This window comes from Pseudophryne corroboree, chromosome 1, assembly GCF_028390025.1.
Source record: "Pseudophryne corroboree isolate aPseCor3 chromosome 1, aPseCor3.hap2, whole genome shotgun sequence".
NCBI lineage: Eukaryota > Metazoa > Chordata > Amphibia > Anura > Myobatrachidae > Pseudophryne > Pseudophryne corroboree.
Window position 1 is genome coordinate 755,485,031 of NC_086444.1, and position 22,477 is coordinate 755,507,507.

The 22,477-nt window shown below is 46.0% G+C and overlaps 1 long non-coding RNA gene across 1 annotated transcript in view; it reads left to right on the forward strand.

The window, feature by feature from the left end:
- LOC134909817 (uncharacterized) overlaps positions 1-22,477 on the forward strand; it is a 115,494-nt gene that overhangs the window by 1,010 nt on the left and 92,007 nt on the right. The gene's annotated exons all lie outside the window — the stretch shown is intronic.

The following is a 22,477-nucleotide window of genomic DNA, read 5'->3' on the forward strand; positions in this document are numbered from 1 at the left end:
TTTGAAAAATGGCAGTTAGAAGCTGATTGGCTGGTACTATATCTCCATCCACTTTATTTCTCTCCAAGGCTTAGTACACCAACACCAAAGTGGAGTGAAATAAAGCACTAACAAATCAGTTCCTAATCGTCATTTTTCAACACATGGTGGGATGGGCAGTACTTATGGGCAGTACGGATGGTGTAATGGTTAGCATTACTGCCTCACAGCACTGTGGGTTCGATTCCCACCATGACCCTAACTGTGTGGAGTTTGTATATTCTCCCCTTACTTGCGTGGGTTTCCCCCGGGGACTCCGGTTTTCTCCCACAATCCAAAAATATACTGGTAGGTTAATTGGATCCCAACAAAAAATTAACCGTAGTGTGAATGCGTGTGCGTGTACATGTGGTAGGGAATATAGATTGTAAGCTCAACTGGGGCAGGGACTGATGTGAATGGCCAAATATTCTCTGTAAAACGCTGCGGAATATGTGTGCGCTATATAAATAACTGATAATAAATAATAAATAAATAATGCATCAACGCTAAAACTGTGGGCAATTACGTTTCTGGAGGTTTGCCCACTTACAGCATATGCACCAAGATCCGGAATGCGATACATTCCACAGCTTGGCTGTGGGTAATACCATCTTTAGATGACGTTACCCTATAAAAGCCCATGGGTTTCTATCACGTTGCGCTCTGAGAGGGATCCAATGGGCTTATGTGATAAGTGGCAGGATGCTTCACAATCACAATGTGACGCGTCATGCATCGCACCTACAGCCTGTAAAATTGGAGCAGTCACTTTTTCAAATTTTTGGATATACTCTACAAGTACCCCTAAAAGAGGGCTAAACTATTAAGGACCCTTGGTCATTGAAGACCACAAACGTTGGGACATTTCATTCCTCTAGTGAACCTACACCCAAGAGATAACCTTTTGTCTCAGATAGCAACTGAAACAGCTTCCAAATCTACATTATTATCTCAGTGTGTTTTACGCAATAGCAATCGGTCAATCCCCTGATAAAAACCTTGTGACAATGAGTCTGGGTCATACAAAATGATAATGTTGACAGAGTTGAACAAATACTTTTCTACTGCGCGTGTATGAAAATCCCTAAAACCTTCTATTGTGTATGCGTTAAGGCCCGTATTCACGGGCCGATGTGGGAGAGATGTGCGCTCAGCACACATCTCTCCCTCCGCTCAGCACAGCGCGATGTGTGCTGAGCGTGCGGGGGGAAGACGCTCATTTCACCCAGCGGGTGAAATGAGCGTCCTGCTAGATTGGCAGGCCAATCTAGCACCAGCGATAGCGATGCGCGGGGTTGCGCATCGCTATCGCTGTGGGGGGTACACACAGAGCAATCTTTCTGAAAATCTAAGCAATCTAGTTTGATTGCTTAGATTATCGCTCCGTGAGTACACCCCTTTACACAGTGTGTATGCACAGAGGAGCTGCTGGGACTGAGAGCCACAGCACCAGCAATGTTCTGGGAAGTGCTGGCCATTCCTGGGCAGTGACTGAGGGGTGGTTAAATAGATACACAGAGATGCCCATGCATATTATGGAGTGTTGCAGACGTGTCACTGATGTGTTTGAATACATAGATGCTCAATCGTTCAGTAGATGTCGTACTGAGACAGTAAATCTGCTTCTGCCACAGGGCTGCTGCGACTGATGGTGGTGTCTAAAGACACACCAGGCGCTATTAGAGCAGTCTTGTACATTTCACCATTAACTATCAGTCTAAACAAGTACAATTTCTGTGGTTACCCATATGGTCTAAGATTTAATAGAAAGTCAATGTTTTGTTTTCATATTTGCTATTTTCTAAACGATCTTTATTATAAACGATTAATTACACACATATTTAAATTTGCATTTATTAATGAAGAACCCTGCACTGCACATCCTGTACCCAGACCGACCACTGTGCTTACAGTGCAGTGCAGTGCAGCGCCCCCCTATGCTTCTGCCACCGCAGCTAAAACTTTGCTCTCGATTATTAGGAAAAATCACCTCTATAACTGAGACGATTGCCATTAGGACCTCTGTAAGTGAGATTAGTGCAGTTTATTAATTCTATATATGAGACGACCGCCTTTAGAACCTTTGTAACTGGTATTAGTACAGGTTTTGATACCCCACTAAAGTACCCTGTACCTGGAACTTACTGAGTTATCCTGTTTGAACCTGCATAAGTGATAACCTCTATAAGTGAGACAAACACTTCTTGAACCTGGATAAGTGAGAAACTGGATAAGTGAGACACCTCTTTAACAGACTGATTTATTAACAATTATTTTACTAAAATAAGATGAAAAAGGTTATGTTTACACCCTTTTCACATTAATTTAGATAGAGATGAGCTGTCCGGATCCCTTGGAATACAGAATGCCCCGAATAGCGGGGATCTGATTCTTGTTCCCGTCAGACTCGGATCCCATGTTGATGGGTTTTATATAAGGCGTCACGGCCAGGAATCCGCACCATTTCAGTCTAAAGCACACTGATGTTTGTGGCGTTATACTCTGCTGTAGTGGCTGTGGGTGTCCGGAGACTAATAAGTGCCTGTGCTGTATAGTGACTGTGTATGGGGGCACACTGGACGCTGATGCATGCTACGCTATACTCTGCTATACTGGTTGTGCTGTATCCATAAGCTCACAGGTGGCTGTACTATATAGTGACTGTGTATACTGGGGCATGCTGCATGCTGTGTGTGCTGCACTATGCTCCTACTTACATTCCAGGATACTTAATATTTGTGGCTAGACCCCGAAAACCGCCAGCCACAAATATTGGGGTAGATGTATTAAGCCTGGAGGAAGGATAAAGCAGTGATAAGCGCAAGGTGATAACGCACCAGCCAGTCAGCTCCTAATTGTCATTTTTCAAACCCATAATGATTGGCTGGTGCGTTATCATCTTGCGCTTATCACTTCTTTATCCCTTCTCCAAGTTAATACATCTGCCCCTCTGAGTGTTTGATAAATGGGCCCCTAAAAAATAAGTGGAGTTTCTTCTCAAACTCAATCTATAAATTAAGCTATACAATGTTCATCAATAAGCAAAGGCTGTTTGAGAAAAAAAAAAAACATTTCATTGTTAATTATTTCTTTACAAGTAGTTCAGCATTTTTTGCTTTTTAAGACACAAACACAAAAGCAGAACAGTGGTGAAACTTATGTTGCCATAATATATCCAAATACTCATCCCAACACCATTTCACATAGAAATTACTTACCGGATTTTCCAGAATAGAGTGAGAACAATAGATGTATTTACACTCAGGATTTACAAGTGTTTTTGCAAAAACAAGAAAGGGGACATGGCAAATATCTTTACAGATAATGATCGGGTTTTGTTTTTTTAGCTTGCATTTACTAAAGCTACACAACCAGAAATCACGGAATATAATTAAGCAACTGTATTTGTGTATAAAACACGGAGTGCCCCATCTTTCATATCTGTTATTTTACTTATTAGGACATATTTTTTATTATTATTATTATTATTATTATTATTATTAATTTATTTTCAATTATTTTTATTAACAGTTTCTTATATAGCGCAGCCAATTTCCATTGCGCTTTACAATTGGAAACAACAGTAATGAAATAAAGAAAACAAAAATTGAAAACAACAGTGATAAAGCAAAACTGGGTAATAAACAAACAGTCATAGAGGTAGGAAGGCCCTGCCCGCAAGCTTACAATCTATAGGGAAGTAGGAATTGATACACAAGTATAGGTGTTATCTATTGCATAATGGCCCACCAGATTGCAAAGGTTCTTGGTGGGCTGTATGAATTGGTCACACTGTAATGTTGGCCTGGGGTCAGGAGGATGGGAAAGTGAAGAAAGAGAAAATATGTGAGGCTATATGTGGACTCTACAGTGGGGAATGCTTTAAGGTTTGGAGACTAGAGGAGTGTCTTATTGTGCGTTCTAGGGCATTCCACAGAGTGGGTGCAGCCTGTAGTAAGTTCTGCAATCATGAATGGGAGCAAATAATGAGTGTGGATGAGAGCCGTAGCTCTTGTGACGAGCAAAGAGGTCGGGTTGGGAGATATTTTGACATAAGCTAAGAGATGTATGTTGGTGTAGTTTGGTTAATGGCCTTGTGTGTGAGTAAAAATAGGATTTTAATACCTACCGGTAAATCCTTTTCTCTTAGTCCGTAGAGGATGCTGGGGACACTTCAAGAAACATGGGGTATAGACGGAATCCGCAGGAGACATGGGCACTTTAAGACTTTGAAGGGGTGTGAACTGGCTCCTCCCTCTATGCCCCTCCTCCAGACTCCAGTTATAGGAACTGTGCCCAGGGAGACGGACATTTCGAGGAAAAGGATTTATTGTTAAACTAAGGTGAGATACATACCAGCTCACACCACAAACACGCCGTACAATATGGCAATTAACATAAACTCCAGTCAACGGCATGAACCATGTCAGCAACAGGCTGACTTTAACAGAAACACAACCTGTGTGTAAACATAATTAATAACTAATAACTGCAGATAGAGTCCGCACTGGGACGGGCGCCCAGCATCCTCTACGGACTAAGAGAAAAGGATTTACCGGTAGGTATTAAAATCCTATTTTCTCATACGTCCTAGAGGATGCTGGGGACACTTCAAGAACCATGGGGTTTATACCAAAGCTCTAGAACGGGCGGGAGAGTGCGGATGACTCTGCAGCACCGATTGACCAAACATGAGGTCCTCATCAGCCAGGGACTCAAACTTATAAAATTTCGCAAAAGTGTTTGAACCCGGCCAGGTAGCTGCTCGGCAGAGTTGTAATGCCGAGACTCCATGGGCAGCCGCCCATGATGAGCACACTTTTCTGGTAGAGTGGGCCTTCACTGATTTCGGTAACGGCAATCCATCCGTAGAATGAGCATGCTGAATCGTATTGCAGATCCAGCGCGCAATAGTCTGCTTTGAAGCAGGCGTTCCAATCTAGTTGGCAGCATACAGGATAAACAGAGTTTCCGTTTTCCTAAGTTGAGCCATTCTGGTGACATAAATCTTTAAGGCCCTGACAACATCGAGAGATTTTGACTCAGCGAAGGCGTCAGTAACCACTGGTACCACAATAGGCTGGTTCATGTGGAACGATGAAACCACCTTCGGCAGAAATTGTTGACGAGTCCTCAACTCCACTCCATCCTCATGGAAGATTAAATAAGGCTCTTGTGAGACAAAGCCGCTAACTCAGACACCCGCCTTGCGAATGCTAAGGCCAATAGCATGACCACTTTCCAAGTGAGAAATTTCAACTCAACCTTTTGTAAAGGTTCAAACCAATGTGATTGAAGAAAATGCAACACCACGTTAAGATCCCATGGTGCCAATGGGGGCACAAATGGAGGTTGGATGTGCAAAACTCCTTTCACGAAAGTCTGAACTTCTGGAAGGGAGGCCAATTGTTTTTGAAAGAAAACCGATAAGGCCGAAATTTGTACTTTAATCGAGCCTAACTTTAGACTCGCATCCAGACCTGCTTACAGGAAATGGAGAAAACGCCCTAGCTGAAATTCTTCCGTAGGAGCCTTCTTGGATTCACACCAAAACACATACTTTCTCCAAATATGGTGATTATGGTTAGACGTTACTCCTTTTTTAGCCTGAAGAAGTGTGGGAATGACTTCACTGGGAATACCCTTTCGGGCTACGATCCGGCGTTCAACCGCCAAGCCGTCAAACGTAGCCGCGGTAAGTTGTGATATACGCACTCCCCTGCTGTAACAAATCCTCTCGTAGAGGAAGAGGCCAGGGATCTCCTATGAGTAATTCCTGAAGATCTGGATACCAAGCCCTCCTTGGCCAGTCCGGAACAATGAGGATTGCCTGAACCTTTGTTCTTCTTATGATCTTTAGCACCTTTGGAATGAGTGGAAGCGGAGGGAACACGTACACAGACTGAAACACCCATGGTGTCACCAGCGCGTTGAGATGTGCCCCTACCGGTACGGACTCCTGCAGAGGAGCCCCAGCGTCATGCGGTGGATTTGGCAGAAGCCGGGAGAACTTCTGCTCCTGGGAACCTGCCACGGCAGGAGATCTTTTACCTTTTCCTCTTCCTCTATTGGCAAGGAAGGAATAACCTCGGCATTTTTTGTATTTATTTGGCCGAAAGGACTGCATCTGAAAGTGGTGAGCTTTCTTTTGTTGTGGAGGAACATAAGGCAAAAATGATGACTTACCCGCGGTAGCAGTAGATACCAAATCAGTGAGACCCTCACCAAACAAGACACAACCTTTATATGGAAGAGACTCCATAGCTTTCTTAGAGTCAGCATCAGCATTCCATTGATGAATCCACAATGCTCGTCTAGCTGAAATTGCCAAGGCATTGGCTCTTGATCCCAAAATGCCAATATCTCTAGCCACCTCCTTTAGGTAGGCTGCAGCGTCCCTGATATAACCCAGCATTAACAGGATGCTATCCCTATCTAGGGAATCTATATCAGATGACAAGTTATCTGCCCATTTTTCAATAGCAGTACTCCCCCACGCCGATGCAATGGTTGGTCTGAGCAGCGTACCTGTGGCGACGTAAATGGATTTAACGTGGTCTCCTGTCTATGATCCGCAGGATCCTTAAGGGCTGCCGTGTCAGGAGACGGTAAAGCCACCTTTTTAGACAACTGTGATAGAGCCTTGTCCACAATGGGAGATGATTCCCACTTACCTCTATCCCCAGAGGGGAACGGATATGCCACCTGAATCCTTTTGGGAATCAGAAACTTTTTGTCAGGATTTTCCCACATTTTTTCAAAAAAGGTATTCAGTTCATGAGAGGGCGGAAATGTTACCTCAGGTTTCTTTCCCTTAAACATACAGACCCTAGTATCAGGAACAGCAGGGTCCTCCGTGATATGTTACATGTATTTTATTGCCACAATCATGTACTGGACGTTCTTTGCCAATTTTGGGTCTAATTTGGCATCACCATAGTCGACACTGGAGTCAGTGTCCTTGTCGGTATCTGTCTCTGCTAACTGAGCAAATGCACTTTTATGTGACCCTGAAGGGGTCTGGACCTGTAATAAAACATCCTCCACAGATTTCTTCCCTGTCTGGTTCTGAGATTCAGATTTATCTAATCTCTTGTTAATAAGAGCCACATTAGCATTCAAGGCATTCAACACACTTACCCAATCAGGAGTCGGCGTTGCCGACAGGGTCACTCCCACAGCCGTTTCTGTCCCTACCACAGTCTCCTCCTGGGAAGAGCACTCAGCCTCAGACATGCCAACACACGTGTACCAACACCCACAGACACACTGGGCAAATAGGGGACAGACCCACAGTAAAGCCTGTCAGAGAAACACAGAGGGAGTTTGCAAGCTCACAACCCAGCACTCAATCCCAGATCTGAAACTCTAATATAAAGCCCCAGACCAGTAGCGCTTTTATATTTGCACCAAATTATGTACCCCCCCCCCCCCCCCGTTTTGCACCCTGTTACTTGTACAGCAGTGTGTGGAGGAAAGGACCAGCATCTCTGCAGCTTCTGTGAAGAGAAAACAGCGCTGGTGAGAGCTGTAAGGGCTAAGCTCCGCCCTCTTAATGGCGCTTTTCAGCCCCGCTATTTTCTTAATATATATTACTGGTGGGGGTTCGGATCTTGTGCCCAGGCAGTCCAATCCACTCTTGCCAGCCTTAAAAAGAGGATTTTATGCTGCCCAGGGCACCCCCCCGCGCCCTGCACCCTACAGTGCCGCTGTGTGTGGGAGCATGGCGCGCAGCACGATCGCTGTGCGGTACCTCAGAAAGCCGTCACTGAAGTCTTCTGATCTTCTTCTACTCACCTGTCTTCTGACTTCTGGCTCTGTAAGGGGGGTGACGGCGGGCTCTAGGAGTGAACCCCTAGGCGTACCTAGTGTTCCAAACCCTCAGGAGCTAATGGTGTCCTGTAGCCAAGAAGCAGAGCCTTTAAACTCATTAGAAGTAGGTATAACTTCTCTCCCCTAAGTCCCACGATGCAGGGAGACCGTTGCCAGCAGCCTCCCTGAAAATAAAAAACCTAACAAAGTCTTTTTAGAGAAACTCAGTAGAGCTCCCCTGTGTGTGACCAGTCTCCCTGGGCACAATTCTAAAACTGGAGTCTGGAGGAGGGGCATAGAGGGAGGAGCCAGTTTACACCCCTTCAAAGTCTTAAAGTGCCCATGTCTCCTGCGGATTCCGTCTATACCCCATGGTTCTTGAAGTGTCCCCAGCATCCTCTAGGACGTATGAGAAAGTATTTTATATTGAATACGGCAGATTGCAGGTAACCAATGGAGGGAATGACAGAGTGGATCCACAGACGATGAACGTCTAGCAAGGAAGAATAGCCTCACAGCTGCATTCAGAATGGATGGTAATGGTGAGAGTATCTTTTTGGTAAGTCCAGCAAAGGAGAAAATTGCAATAATCAATGCATGAGATAATGAGAGCATGGATTTGAGTTTTTCTAGTGACTTGTGTAAGGTATGGTCATATTTTGGATAGTGATGAGCGGGTTCGGTTCCTCGGAATCCGAACCCGCCCGAACTTCAGGTTTTTTTACACGGGGCCGAGCGACTCGGATCTTCCCGCCTTGCTCGGTTAACCCGAGCGCGCCCGAACGTCATCATCCCGCTGTCGGATTCTCGCGAGGCTCGGATTCTATCGCGAGACTCGGATTCTATATAAGGAGCCGCGCGTCGCCGCCATTTTCACACGTGCATTGAGATTGATAGGGAGAGGACGTGGCTGGCGTCCTCTCCGTTTAGACTAGAGTACTAGAGAGAGACACAAATTTTGGGGAGCATATTATTAGGAGGAGTACTACTTGCTGCTGATAGTGTGACCAGTGACCACCAGTTTAATTAATCCGTTCTCTGCCTGAAAAAAAACGATACACAGTGTGACACAGTCACATACCATATCTGTGCTCAGCCCAGTGTGCTGCATCATATGTAATACTGTATATCATTATCTGACTGTGCTGAGTGCTCACTGCTCACACAGCTTAATTGTGGGGGAGACTGGGGAGCAGTTATAGCAGGAGTACATATTTTAAGTACAGTGCACACTTTTGCTGCCAGAGTGCCACTGCCAGTGTGACTGACCAGTGACCACTGACCACCAGTATTGTGATTGTCTGCTGACCACCAGTATATTGTGATTGTCTGCCTGAAAAAGTTAAACACTCGTCGTGTGGTGTTTTTATAAACGCATTCTGCAGACAGTGTCCAGCAGGTCCGTCATTACATAATATATACCTGTCCGGCTGCAGTACTAGTGTGATATATATATATTTTAATTTTATCTCATTATCATCCAGTCTATATTAGCAGCAGACACAGTACGGTAGTCCACGGCTGTAGCTACCTCTGTGTCGGCAGTCGCTCGTCCATCCATAATTGTATACCACCTACCCGTGGTTTTTTGTTTTTTTTCTATCTTCTTGATACTAGTAGCTTACTTTAGGAGTCTGCAGTGCTGACAGACAGTGTCCAGCAGGTCCGTCATTACATAATATATACCTGTCCGGCTGCAGTACTAGTGTGATATATATATATATATATATTTTAATTTTATCTCATTATCATCCAGTCTATATTAGCAGCAGACACAGTACGGTAGTCCACGGCTGTAGCTACCTCTGTGTCGGCAGTCGCTCGTCCATCCATAATTGTATACCACCTACCCGTGGTTTTTTTTTTTTCTATCTTCTTGATACTAGTAGCTTACTTTAGGAGTCTGCAGTGCTGAGTCTGACAGACAGTGTCCAGCAGGTCCGTCATTACATAATATATACCTGTCCGGCTGCAGTACTAGTGTGATATATATATATATTTTAATTTTATCTCATTATCATCCAGTTTATATTAGCAGCAGACACAGTACGGTAGTCCACGGCTGTAGCTGCCTCTGTGTCGGCAGTCGCTCGTCCATCCATAATTGTATACCACCTACCCGTGTTTTTTTTTTTTCTATCTTCTTGATACTAGTAGCTTACTTTAGGAGTCTGCAGTGCTGAGTCTGACAGACAGTGTCCAGCAGGTCCGTCATTACATAATATATACCTGTCCGGCTGCAGTACTAGTGTGATATATATATATATATATATTAATTTTATCTCATTATCATCCAGTCTATATTAGCAGCAGACACAGTACGGTAGTCCACGGCTGTAGCTACCTCTGTGTCGGCAGTCGCTCGTCATCCATAAGTATACTAGTATCCATCCATCTCCATTGTTTACCTGAGGTGCCTTTTAGTTGTGCCTATTAAAATATGGAGAACAAAAATGTTGAGGTTCCAAAAATAGGGAAAGATCAAGATCGACTTCCACCTCGTGCTGAAGCTGCTGCCACTAGTCATGGCCGAGACGATGAAATGCCAGCAACGTCGTCTGCCAAGGCCGATGCCCAATGTCATAGTACAGAGCATGTAAAATCCAAAACACCAAATATCAGTAAAAAAAGGACTAAAAAATCTAAAATAAAATTGTCGGAGGAGAAGCGTAAACTTGCCAATATGCCATTTACCACACGGAGTGGCAAGGAACGGCTGAGGCCCTGGCCTATGTTCATGGCTAGTGGTTCAGCTTCACATGAGGATGGAAGCACTCAGCCTCTCGCTAGAAAAATGAAAAGACTCAAGCTGGCAAAAGCACAGCAAAGAACTGTGCGTTCTTCGAAATCCCAAATCCACAAGGAGAGTCCAATTGTGTCGGTTGCGATGCCTGACCTTCCCAACACTGGACGTGAAAAGCATGCGCCTTCCACCATTTGCACACCCCCTGCAAGTGCTGGAAGGAGCACCCGCAGTCCAGTTCCTGATAGTCAGATTGAAGATGTCAGTGTTGAAGTACACCAGGATGAGGAGGATATGGGTGTTGCTGGCGCTGGGGAGGAAATTGACAAGGAGGATTCTGATGGTGAGGTGGTTTGTTGAAGTCAGGCACCCGGGGAGACACCTGTTGTCCGTGGGAAAAATATGGCCATTGACATGCCTGGTGAAAATACCAAAAAAATCAGCTCTTCGGTGTGGAAGTATTTCAACAGAAATGCGGACAACATTTGTCAAGCCGTGTGTTGCCTTTGTCAAGCTGTAATAAGTAGAGGTAAGGACGTTAACCACCTCGGAACATCCTCCCTTATACGTCACCTGCAGCGCATTCATAATAAGTCAGTGACAAGTTCAAAAACTTTGGGCGACAGCGATAGCAGTCCACTGACCAGTAAATCCCTTCCTCTTGTAACCAAGCTCACGCAAACCACCCCACCAACTCCCTCAGTGTCAATTTCCTCCTTCCCCAGGAATGCCAATAGTCCTGCAGGCCATGTCACTGGCAATTCTGACGAGTCCTCTCCTGCCTGGGATTCCTCCGATGCATCCTTGCGTGTAACGCCTACTGCTGCTGGCGCTGCTGTTGTTGCTGCTGGGAGTCGATGGTCATCCCAGAGGGGAAGTCGTAAGACCACTTTTACTACTTCCACCAAGCAATTGACTGTCCAACAGTCCTTTGCGAGGAAGATGAAATATCACAGCAGTCATCCTGCTGCAAAGCGGATAACTGAGGCCTTGGCATCCTGGGTGGTGAGAAACGTGGTTCCGGTATCCATCATTACTGCAGAGGCAACTAGAGACTTGTTGGAGGTACTGTGTCCCCGGTACCAAATACCATCTAGGTTCCATTTCTCTAGGCAGGCGATACCGAAAATGTACACAGACCTCAGAAAAAGAGTCACCAGTGTCCTAAAAAATGCAGCTGTACCCAATGTCCACTTAACCACGGACATGTGGACAAGTGGAGCAGGGCAGGGTCAGGACTATATGACTGTGACAGCCCACTGGGTAGATGTATGGACTCCCGCCGCAAGAACAGCAGCGGCGGCACCAGTAGCAGCATCTCGCAAATGCCAACTCTTTCCTAGGCAGGCTACGCTTTGTATCACCGGTTTCCAGAATACGCACACAGCTGAAAACCTCTTACGGCAACTGAGGAAGATCATCGCGGAATGGCTTACCCCAATTGGACTCTCCTGTGGATTTGTGGCATCGGACAACGCCAGCAATATTGTGTGTGCATTAAATATGGGCAAATTCCAGCACGTCCCATGTTTTGCACATACCTTGAATTTGGTGGTGCAGAATTATTTAAAAAACGAGAGGGACATGCAAGAGATGCTGTCGGTGGCCAGAAGAATTGCGGTTCGGCGTACAGGCACCACGTACAGAAGACTGGAGCACCACCAAAAACGCCTGAACCTGCCCTGCCATCATCTGAAGCAAGAAGTGGTAACGAGGTGGAATTCAACCCTATATATGCTTCAGAGGTTGGAGGAGCAGCAAAAGGCCATTCAAGCCTATACAATTGAGCACGATATAGGAGGTGGAATGCACCTGTCTCAAGCGCGGTGGAGAATGATTTCAACGTTGTGCAAGGTTCTGCTGCCCTTTGAACTTGCCACACGTGAAGTCAGTTCAGACACTGCCAGCCTGAGTCAGGTCATTCCCCTCATCAGGCTTTTGCAGAAGAAGCTGGAGACATTGAAGGAGGAGCTAACACAGAGCGATTCCGCTAGGCATGTGGGACTTGTAGATGGAGCCCTTAATTCGCTTAACAAGGATTCACGGGTGGTCAATCTGTTGAAATCAGAGCACTACATTTTGGCCACCGTGCTCGATCCTAGATTTAAAACCTACCTTGGATCTCTCTTTCCGGCAGACACAAGTCTGCTGGGGTTCAAAGACCTGCTGGTGAGAAAATTGTCAAGTCAAGCGGAACGCGACCTGTCAACATCTCCTCCTTCACATTCTCCCGCAACTGGGGGTGCGAGGAAAAGGCTCAGAATTCCGAGCCCACCCGCTGGCGGTGATGCAGGGCAGTCTGGAGTGACTGCTGATGCTGACATCTGGTCCGGACTGAAGGACCTGCCAACGATTACGGACATGTCGTCTACTGGCACTGCATAGGATTCTCTCCCCATTGAAAGAATGGTGGAGGATTATATGAGTGACCGCATCCAAGTAGGCACGTCAGACAGTCCGTACTTTTATACTGGCAGGAAAAAGAGGCAATTTGGAGGCCATTGCACAAACTGGCTTTATTCTACCTAAGTTGCCCTCCCACAAGTGTGTACTCCGAAAGAGTGTTTAGTGCCGCCGCTCACCTTGTCAGCAATCGGCGTACGAGGTTACTTCCAGAAAATGTGGAGAAGATGATGTTCATTAAAATGAATTATAATCAATTCCTCCGTGGAGACATTGACCAGCAGCAATTGCCTCCACAAAGTACACAGGGAGCTGAGATGGTGGATTCCAGTGGGGACGAATTGATAATCTGTGAGGAGGGGGATGTACACGGTGATATATCGGAGGATGATGATGAGGTGGACATCTTGCCTCTGTAGAGCCAGTTTGTGCAAGGAGAGATTAATTGCTTCTTTTTTGGTGGGGGTCCAAACCAACCCGTCATTTCAGTCACAGTCGTGTGGCAGACCCTGTCACTGAAATGATGGGTTGGTTAAAGTGTGCATGTCCTGTTTATACAACATAAGGGTGGGTGGGAGGGCCCAAGGACAATTCCATCTTGCACCTCTTTTTTCTTTAATTTTTCTTTGCGTCATGTGCTGTTTGGGGAGTATTTTTTTGAAGGGCCATCCTGCGTGACACTGCAGTGCCACTCCTAGATGGGCCAGGTGTTTGTGTCGGCCACTAGGGTCGCTTATCTTACTCACACAGCTACCTCATTGCGCCTCTTTTTTTCTTTGCGTCATGTGCTGTTTGGGGAGTGTTTTTTGGAAGGGCCATCCTGCGTGACACTGCAGTGCCACTCCTAGATGGGCCAGGTGTTTGTGTCGGCCACTAGGGTCGCTTAGCTTACTCACACAGCTACCTCATTGCGCCTCTTTTTTTCTTTGCGTCATGTGCTGTTTGGGGAGTGTTTTTTGGAAGGGCCATCCTGCGTGACACTGCAGTGCCACTCCTAGATGGGCCAGGTGTTTGTGTCGGCCACTAGGGTCGCTTATCTTACTCACACAGCTACCTCATTGCGCCTCTTTTTTTCTTTGCGTCATGTGCTGTTTGGGGAGTGTTTTTTGGAAGGGCCATCCTGCGTGACACTGCAGTGACACTCCTAGATGGGCCAGGTGTTTGTGTCGGCCACTAGGGTCGCTTAGCTTACTCACACAGCTACCTCATTGCGCCTCTTTTTTTCTTTGCGTCATGTGCTGTTTGGGGAGTGTTTTTTGGAAGGGCCATCCTGCGTGACACTGCAGTGCCACTCCTAGATGGGCCAGGTGTTTGTGTCGGCCACTAGGGTCGCTTAGCTTAGTCATCCAGCGACCTCGGTGCAAATTTTAGGACTAAAAATAATATTGTGAGGTGTGAGGTGTTCAGAATAGACTGAAAATTAGTGGAAATTATGGTTTTTGAGGTTAATAATACTTTGGGATCAAAATGACCCCCAAATTCTATGATTTAAGCTGTTTTTTAGGGTTTTTTTGAAAAAAACACCCGAATCCAAAACACACCCGAATCCGACAAAAAAAATTCGGTGAGGTTTTGCCAAAACGCGGTCGAACCCAAAAGACGGCCGCGGAACCGAACCCAAAACCAAAACACAAAACCCGAAAAATTTCAAGTGCACATCTCTAATTTTGGATATGTTTTTTAGATGCATGTAGCAAGATTTAGAGACTGATTGAATGTGGGGAACAAAGGACAGTTCAGAGTCGAAGATGACACCTAGTCAGTGAGCCTATTTGGTAGGATTGATGTTGAGTTCTCAACAGTGATAGAAATACCAGGTTGGTAACTACTGTTAGTCGGTGGAAATATACTTAACTATGTTTTGGAAATAGTAAGTTTGAGTTGGCGAGATGATATCCAAGTGGAAACGGCAGAAAGGCATTTAGTGATATGGAGCAATACAGATGGTGACAAATCTGGGGGAGGATAGGTAGATTTGAGTATCATCTGTGTACAGATGATACTGAAATCCAAAAGAGCTGATTAGTTTGTCAAGAGATGTGGTATAGACTGAGAAAAGCAGAGGACGTAAGACTGAGCCTTGCGGTACTCCAGCTGATAGAGGTAGCGAAGAAGAGGTGGATTCAGAGAAGCAGACACTAAAACAGCGATTAAATAGGTAGGACGAGATCCAAAAAAGGGCTGTGTCATGAAGACCTAGGAATTGTAGTGTTTCTATGAGAGAGGTCAAAAGAGCAAAAGCATCTAGAAGAAAAAGAAGTGAGTGGTGGCCTTTGGACTTCAGTGACCAGATCATTCACTACTTTAGTTAATGCTGTCTCTGTGGAGTGTTGGGAACAAAAGCCTAATTGATGTGGGTCCAATAAATTGGCGAGAGTAAACAAGCCTCTCAAGTAGCTTTGAGGTGCATAGGACCTGAGAGATGGGATGGTAGTTGAGAGAGTTTGAGTCAGAGTTGAGTTTTTTCCAGAACGGGAGTAATCACTGCATGCTTAAACAGTGACGGAAAGATACCAGTAGAGAGAAAGAGATATTGCAGATTTTAGTTAAGGTTGGGACGAGCTCAGGAGACAGAGCTTTGCTTAATTGTGAGGGTATAGGATCAAGAGGAAAGGTAGTAGAGTAGGAGGATGAGAAGAGTGTAGATACTTTATCTTCATTTGTGGGATTAAATGAGGAGAAAATGCCAGAGGGATCAAGTAGGGAATTGAGCAGGTCACTGGTTGAGGAAGAGCATACTATTTCATCTCGGATCTTATCAATCTTGTCCTTGAAGTAGGAATCAAGATCTTGTGCATTGATAGTGGCTGGTGGGTTGGGTGAGGGAGGTTTGAGTAGTGATTTAAATGTATTAAAAAGTCGCTTGGGGTTAGAGGCTTGAGACAGGAGAGTTTGGAAATATGTCTGCGTAGGGTATTCTGGGCCTAAAAAAAAAAAAAGAAATTGGTTTCCCCAGCACCCTGAATGATAACAGTAACCAGATATAAATCCCACATGATAATAGAATTCAGAGATCTTCGTTACACATATTTGCGCAAATGTGTGGTTAAGCCCCAAAGCCGCATCAAGGCCTCTCTGTATATTTGGGGTCCCTAGCGCTATATCTAGGTGCAGGGTGTGGCACCCCAAAACACCAGAATGATCCAGAAAGCCCAGCGTGGCATACCGGTGTAAAAAACTATAGTGTTAATAAATTAGTATTTAGGAAGCCAAAGCTATAGAGAGGGTGATACAAACATGAAATGTAATTAAAATAGAGAAATAGTGTTAGAAAATTAATAAGTGAAAAGTGTTAATAGAATGTAAAGGTATGCCACACTAAAGCCATCCAGCTCAGCCAGTCCAGAGGCACCACACCTCACACCTCCATTACCCCAAACTGGGTCTGATATTAACCAGCAAGGAGCCACATGATAATGGCTCCTTACTAAAATATGTCTAAGCTAAGAGCTACCTACCTTGGAGCAACCCCATAATGCTCCATGTGGCATGTCAGGGCCTGCACCTCCTCCTAATGCAGGAACCTCTCTGCCTCTCACAACAGACATATAGATTGGTAAATGCTCAATTAGCTTAGTGATATCATTCAGGTGCTCGAAAGGAAGGGGTATTTCTGAGCAAGAAAAAAAGAAATTGGTTTCCCCAGCACCCTGAATGATAACAGTAACCAGATATAAATCCCACATGATAATAGAATTCAGAGATCTTCGTTACACATATTTGCGCAAATGTGTGGTTAAGCCCCAAAGCCGCATCAAGGCCTCTCTGTATATTTGGGGTCCCTAGCGCTATATCTAGGTGCAGGGTGTGGCACCCCAAAACACCAGAATGAGCCAGAAAGCCCAGCGTGGCATACCGGTGTAAAAAACTATAGTGTTAATAAATTAGTATTTAGGAAGCCAAAGCTATAGAGAGGGTGATACAAACATGAAATGTAATTAAAATAGAGAAATAGTGTTAGAAAATTAATAAGTGAAAAGTGTTAATAGAATGTAAAGGTATGCCACACTAAAGCCATCCAGCTCAGCCAGTCCAGAGGCACCACACCTCTTCTTGCTCAGAAATACCCCTTCCTTTCGAGCACCTGAATGATATCACTAAGCTAATTGAGCATTTACCAATCTATATGTCTGTTGTGAGAGGCAGAGAGGTTCCTGCATTAGGAGGAGGTGCAGGCCCTGACATGCCACATGGAGCATTATGGGGTTGCTCCAAGGTAGGTAGCTCTTAGCTTAGACATATTTTAGTAAGGAGCCATTATCATGTGGCTCCTTGCTGGTTAATATCAGACCCAGTTTGGGGTAATGGAGGTGTGAGGTGTGGTGCCTCTGGACTGGCTGAGCTGGATGGCTTTAGTGTGGCATACCTTTACATTCTATTAACACTTTTCACTTATTCATTTTCTAACACTATTTCTCTATTTTAATTACATTTCATGTTTGTATCACCCTCTCTATAGCTTTGGCTTCCTAAATACTAATTTATTAACACTATAGTTTTTTACACCGGTATGCCACGCTGGGCTTTCTGGCTCATTCTGGTGTTTTGGGGTGCCACACCCTGCACCTAGATATAGCGCTAGGGACCCCAAATATACAGAGAGGCCTTGATGCGGCTTTGGGGCTTAACCACACATTTGCGCAAATATGTGTAACGAAGATCTCTGAATTCTATTATCATGTGGGATTTATATCTGGTTACTGTTATCATTCAGGGTGCTGGGGAAACCAATTTCTTTTTTTCTTGCTCAGAAATACCCCTTCCTTTCGAGCACCTGAATGATATCACTAAGCTAATTGAGCATTTACCAATCTATATATTCTGGGCCTAATTCAGACCTGATTATTTCTGTGCGTTTTTGCAGAGGGCTGTGATCAGATAGTTAGCACCCAGAGAGAGTGAATACCCGCCTGTGCGAATACATTTGTATGCCGTGTGAATACGTCGCCAGACAGTGGACATCTGCAAATCCGTTCGCAACTCAGTCACCATCTAATGATTTTTCCAGTCTGTGTGTAGCCCAGGACTTACTCCTACATTGTGAAAGAATCAGGTTGATCAGGGCCATAGCTGACGTCACACACCCGCCCTGAAAACACCTGGGAATGCCTGCATTTTTCCTGACACTCTCAGAAAACGGGCAGTTACCACCCTCAAACATCTGCTTCCTGTCAATCACCTTGCGTACGCCTAGCGATTGAAATTTTCGCACCATTCTGTCACTGTTTGGCGTTGGTCCTGCGCATTGCGGTGCATACGCAGGCACAGTCATTTGATAATCGGCCGCTGTGCTATTTCGCACAACAACGATTAGGTCTGAATTAGGCCATATGACAGGAGTGGTAAATAATCTTATACATGATTAAGCCGCTTGGTCTACGAGATTTATGCCACTGACATTGTTATAATGTTATATTGCCCAGATAACTCTCCTTATATTAGTGCACATAACCTCACCTCTAATACAATCTGCCCTGTAGTGCAGTAGTTTGTATAAGGCGCCCATCATTTTATTGTGATCACTTACACTTTAACTTTAAGCTAGCTTAGCACTACAAATAAAGACACGGACACCAATAGCTAGATTTAAAAGGTCAGACGGTATTTATTGATGACTGACCGGAACTTTAAACTAGATTTTATGTTGGAGAATGGCAAAGAAAAAGGCGCTACCAAACGCCAGCTCCAGTCATCTGATTATATCACCGAAACTGAGGAGGGGACTACCACAACAACCACCTCCTACATGCCTAACCCGCATTGTGCAGGACCCACCACTCTTTCCTCTGGAAAATATGGATGCTCCACTAGGGGAGCATCCGATTGTCCAACCGCAGGGTAAGGACACACTCGCCGTCCATTCCGAAAGAGGGTGCCCCACAATGACCACTTAGGCCTATATGACCGCTGGTTGGTAGCGACTTTCCCGCCACAACGAGGTTTACCAAACCACAACCGCCATCCCCAGAAAAAACATAAAAACAACCTTGTAAGCTAAAGCAAAACCCAAAAGTCCCATCAAGAAAACCACCGACCCCCCGAGGAAAAGACTAACATGCTTAACATTGCAAAAAACTGTGGGCCCGGAGGAACAGCAAAGAAACCGCCCTAACAAACCACCGAAAGCTACAAAACAAACCCGCAGAGCCACCTTCTCCCGGGCCCGAACAGACAGCAGAGAAACACGCTGCACCCCCACAATAACAACGAAGCATAATCCTCCCCGGCCAATGGCAGCAGAACGCCGCTGAACAGCCAGTGAGTGCATGGAGCAACAAAAGGGGACCTGATAGCAAATATGAGGCAGAAGCCTACGAACATGACCCAAACACAGTACTGACTAAGGGCAGGACACCTAAACGGGCGACACCACCTACCTACCCGGTAGAAAAGAAAACCCCACCAAATGACCCCCACGCAAGCCACGAGCTCTGTACCCAGGGACGATCCCGTGACCAAAACCACAGCCGTTCCTCTTGCCATAGGATGCGAAGCTGCCCAAAATTTTTCATTTTTTTTTAAAAAATGGCCCAACAGGCACACACTCCTGCGTGTCGATAGCATCTGAAAAAGAAAAGATCCATAACGCCTGTGACTAAAACAGACAATAAAATTACACGATAAACAGTAGCAAAAAACAAACCCAAGTGAAGGCGAAAACTCAAAAAAACTCCCGTGGACCTTTGATAAGCCAATTGTAATTAGGCCCCCTCGGAGGAAAATTAAAAAATTCGCTTCACACCCTCAATTCCTGAACGCTATCCGTTCAAAAACTGACCGGTAAACATAGTTTTTGGGTTTGCGCAACAGGCGCAACTGAGACATTACAAACATACACAAAACTTAAACAACGCAGAGTCCCAGTGGCCCAGCACCCGAATCGCAGCTGCTGCGGTCCGCGCAGCTGCCCCAATCCGCAAGGAATGGGTACCATAGCCCTGAAGCCGCATCCAAATCCCATTAGAAAAAACAAATTTTATGGTAAGAACTTACCTTTGTTAAAACTCTTTCTGAGAGGTACACTGGGCTCCACAAGGATAGACATAGGGGTGTAGAGTAGGATCTTGATCCGAGGCACCAACAGGCTCAAAAGCTTTGACTGTTCCCAAGATGCATAGCGCCGCCTCCTCTATAACCCCGCCTCCCTGCAAAGGAACTCAGTTTTTAGTTAACAAGCCCAATGCAGTAGCAGGAAAAGAGATGACAACAGTTAGTAGCCACAAACACCACACTCTCACGACAGGAGAAGTGTTAGCGGCTAATGCCATACCAACCCAAAGAAGCTAGGTGCGTCAGGGTGGGCACCTTGTGGAGCCCAGTGTACCTCGCAGAAAGAGTTTTAACAAAGGTAAGTTCTTACCATAAAACTCGTTTTCTGCTGCGGGGTACACTAGGCTCCACAAGGATAGACATAGGGGATGTCCTAAAGCAGTTAATTATGGGAGGGGACGCACTGTAGCGGGCACAAGAACCCGTCGTCCAAAGGAAGCATCCTGGGAAGCGGCAGTATCGAAGGCATAGAACCTTATGAACGTGTTCACTGAGGACCACGTAGCCGCCTTGCACAATTGTTCAAGGGTCGCACCACGGCGGGCCGCCCAAGAAGGTCCAACAGACTGAGTAGAATGGGCCGTAATGTGAGCAGGAGCTGACAGACCAGCCCTCACATAAGCATGTGCAATCACCATTCTAATCCATCTGGCCAAAGTCTGCTTGTGAGCAGGCCAGCCCCATTTGTGAAACCCAAACAGAATAGAGAATCAGATTTCCTAACAGAAGCAGTTCTCTTCACATAGATACGGAGAGCCCGTACCGCATCCAAAGACCGCTCTTTGAGAGACAGATCAGGAGAGACAAAGGCCGGTACCACAATCTCCTGATTAAGGTGGAACGAAGAAACCACCTTAGGCAAATAACCGGAACGAGTCCTAAGAACCGCCCGGTCACAGTGAAATATCAGATATGGGGAACTACAAGACAAGGCACCCAAATCCGACACTCTTCTAGCTGAGGCAATAGCCAGCAGAAACACCACCTTAAGGGAAAGCCACTTAAGATCAGCTGAACCAAGAGATTCAAATGGAGACTCTTGTAACGCCTCCAAAACCACCGACAAGTCCCAAGGAGCCACAGGCGGGACATAGGGAGGTTGGATACGCAACACACCCTGAGTAAAGGTATGCACATCAGGAAAGGTCGCAATCTTTCTCTGAAACCACACCGACAAGGCAGATATTTGAACCTTGAGGGAGGCCAGACGCAGGCCTAAGTCCAGGCCCTGCTGAAGAAAAGCCAACAACTTGGCTATACTAAACTTGGAAGCGTCATAATTGTTAGATGCGCACCAAACAAAGTAAGAATGCCAGACCCTATGGTAAATCCGAGCAGAAGCCGGTTTCCGGGCCCACAATATAGTTTGAATGACCGCCTCAGAAAACACTTTAGCCCTCAAGACGGAAGCTTCAAGAGCCACGCCGTCAAATACAGCCGGGCTAGGTCCTGGTAGACACAGGAGCCCTGAATGAGGAGGTCTGGGCGTTGTGGAAGTAGGATTGGACGCTCTGATGATAGGCCCTGCAGGTCTGAGAACCAGTGCCGTCTGGGCCACGCTGGAGCTATGAGAAGCAGGATTCCTCTTTCTTGCTTGAACTTCTGAATTACCCTGGGCAGGAGTGACACCGGAGGGAACACGTACGGCAGCCGAAACCTCCATGGCACCGCCAGCACATCCACGAATGCTGCTTGAGGATCCCTTGTCCTTGCTCCGAAGACCAGAACCTTGTGATTCTGTCGAGACACCATCAGATCTACGTCTGGAAGGCCCCACTTTTCCACTAGGAGTTAAAACACTTCTGGATGGAGGCCCCACTCTCCGGCGTGTACGTCCTGACGACTTAGAAAGTCCGCTTCCCAATTCAGGACTCCCGGAATGAATATTGCCGATATGGGCGGTAGATGACGTTCCGCCCATTGCAGAAACCGTGAGACTTCCTTCGTTGCCAAGCGGCTTTGAGTGCCGCCTTGATGATTTATGTAAGCCACAGTGGTGGCGTTGTCCGACTGTACTTGAACAGAACGGTTCTGAATTAAATGCTGGGCCAGGTTCAACGAATTGAAGACCTCCCGCAATTCCAGAATGTTGATCGAGAGGAGAGATTCCTCCTTGGTCTACCGACCCTGAAGGGAGTGTTGCTCCAGCACCGCGCCCCAACCTCTTAGACTGGCATCTGTTGTCAACAGGACCCAGTCGGATATCCAGAAGGGACGGCCCCTGCACAATCGTTGGTCCTGGAGCCACCAGTGCAGCGACAGACGGACCTCCGGAGTCAATGAGATCATGTGAGACCTGATCCGATGAGGCAGGCCATCCCACTTGGCTAGAATCAGCCTCTGGAGGGGGCGAGAATGGAATTGATCATACTCCACCATGTCGAATGCTGACACCATGAGGCCCAGCACCTGCATTGCCGAATGTATCGACACTTGCGGACGAGAAAG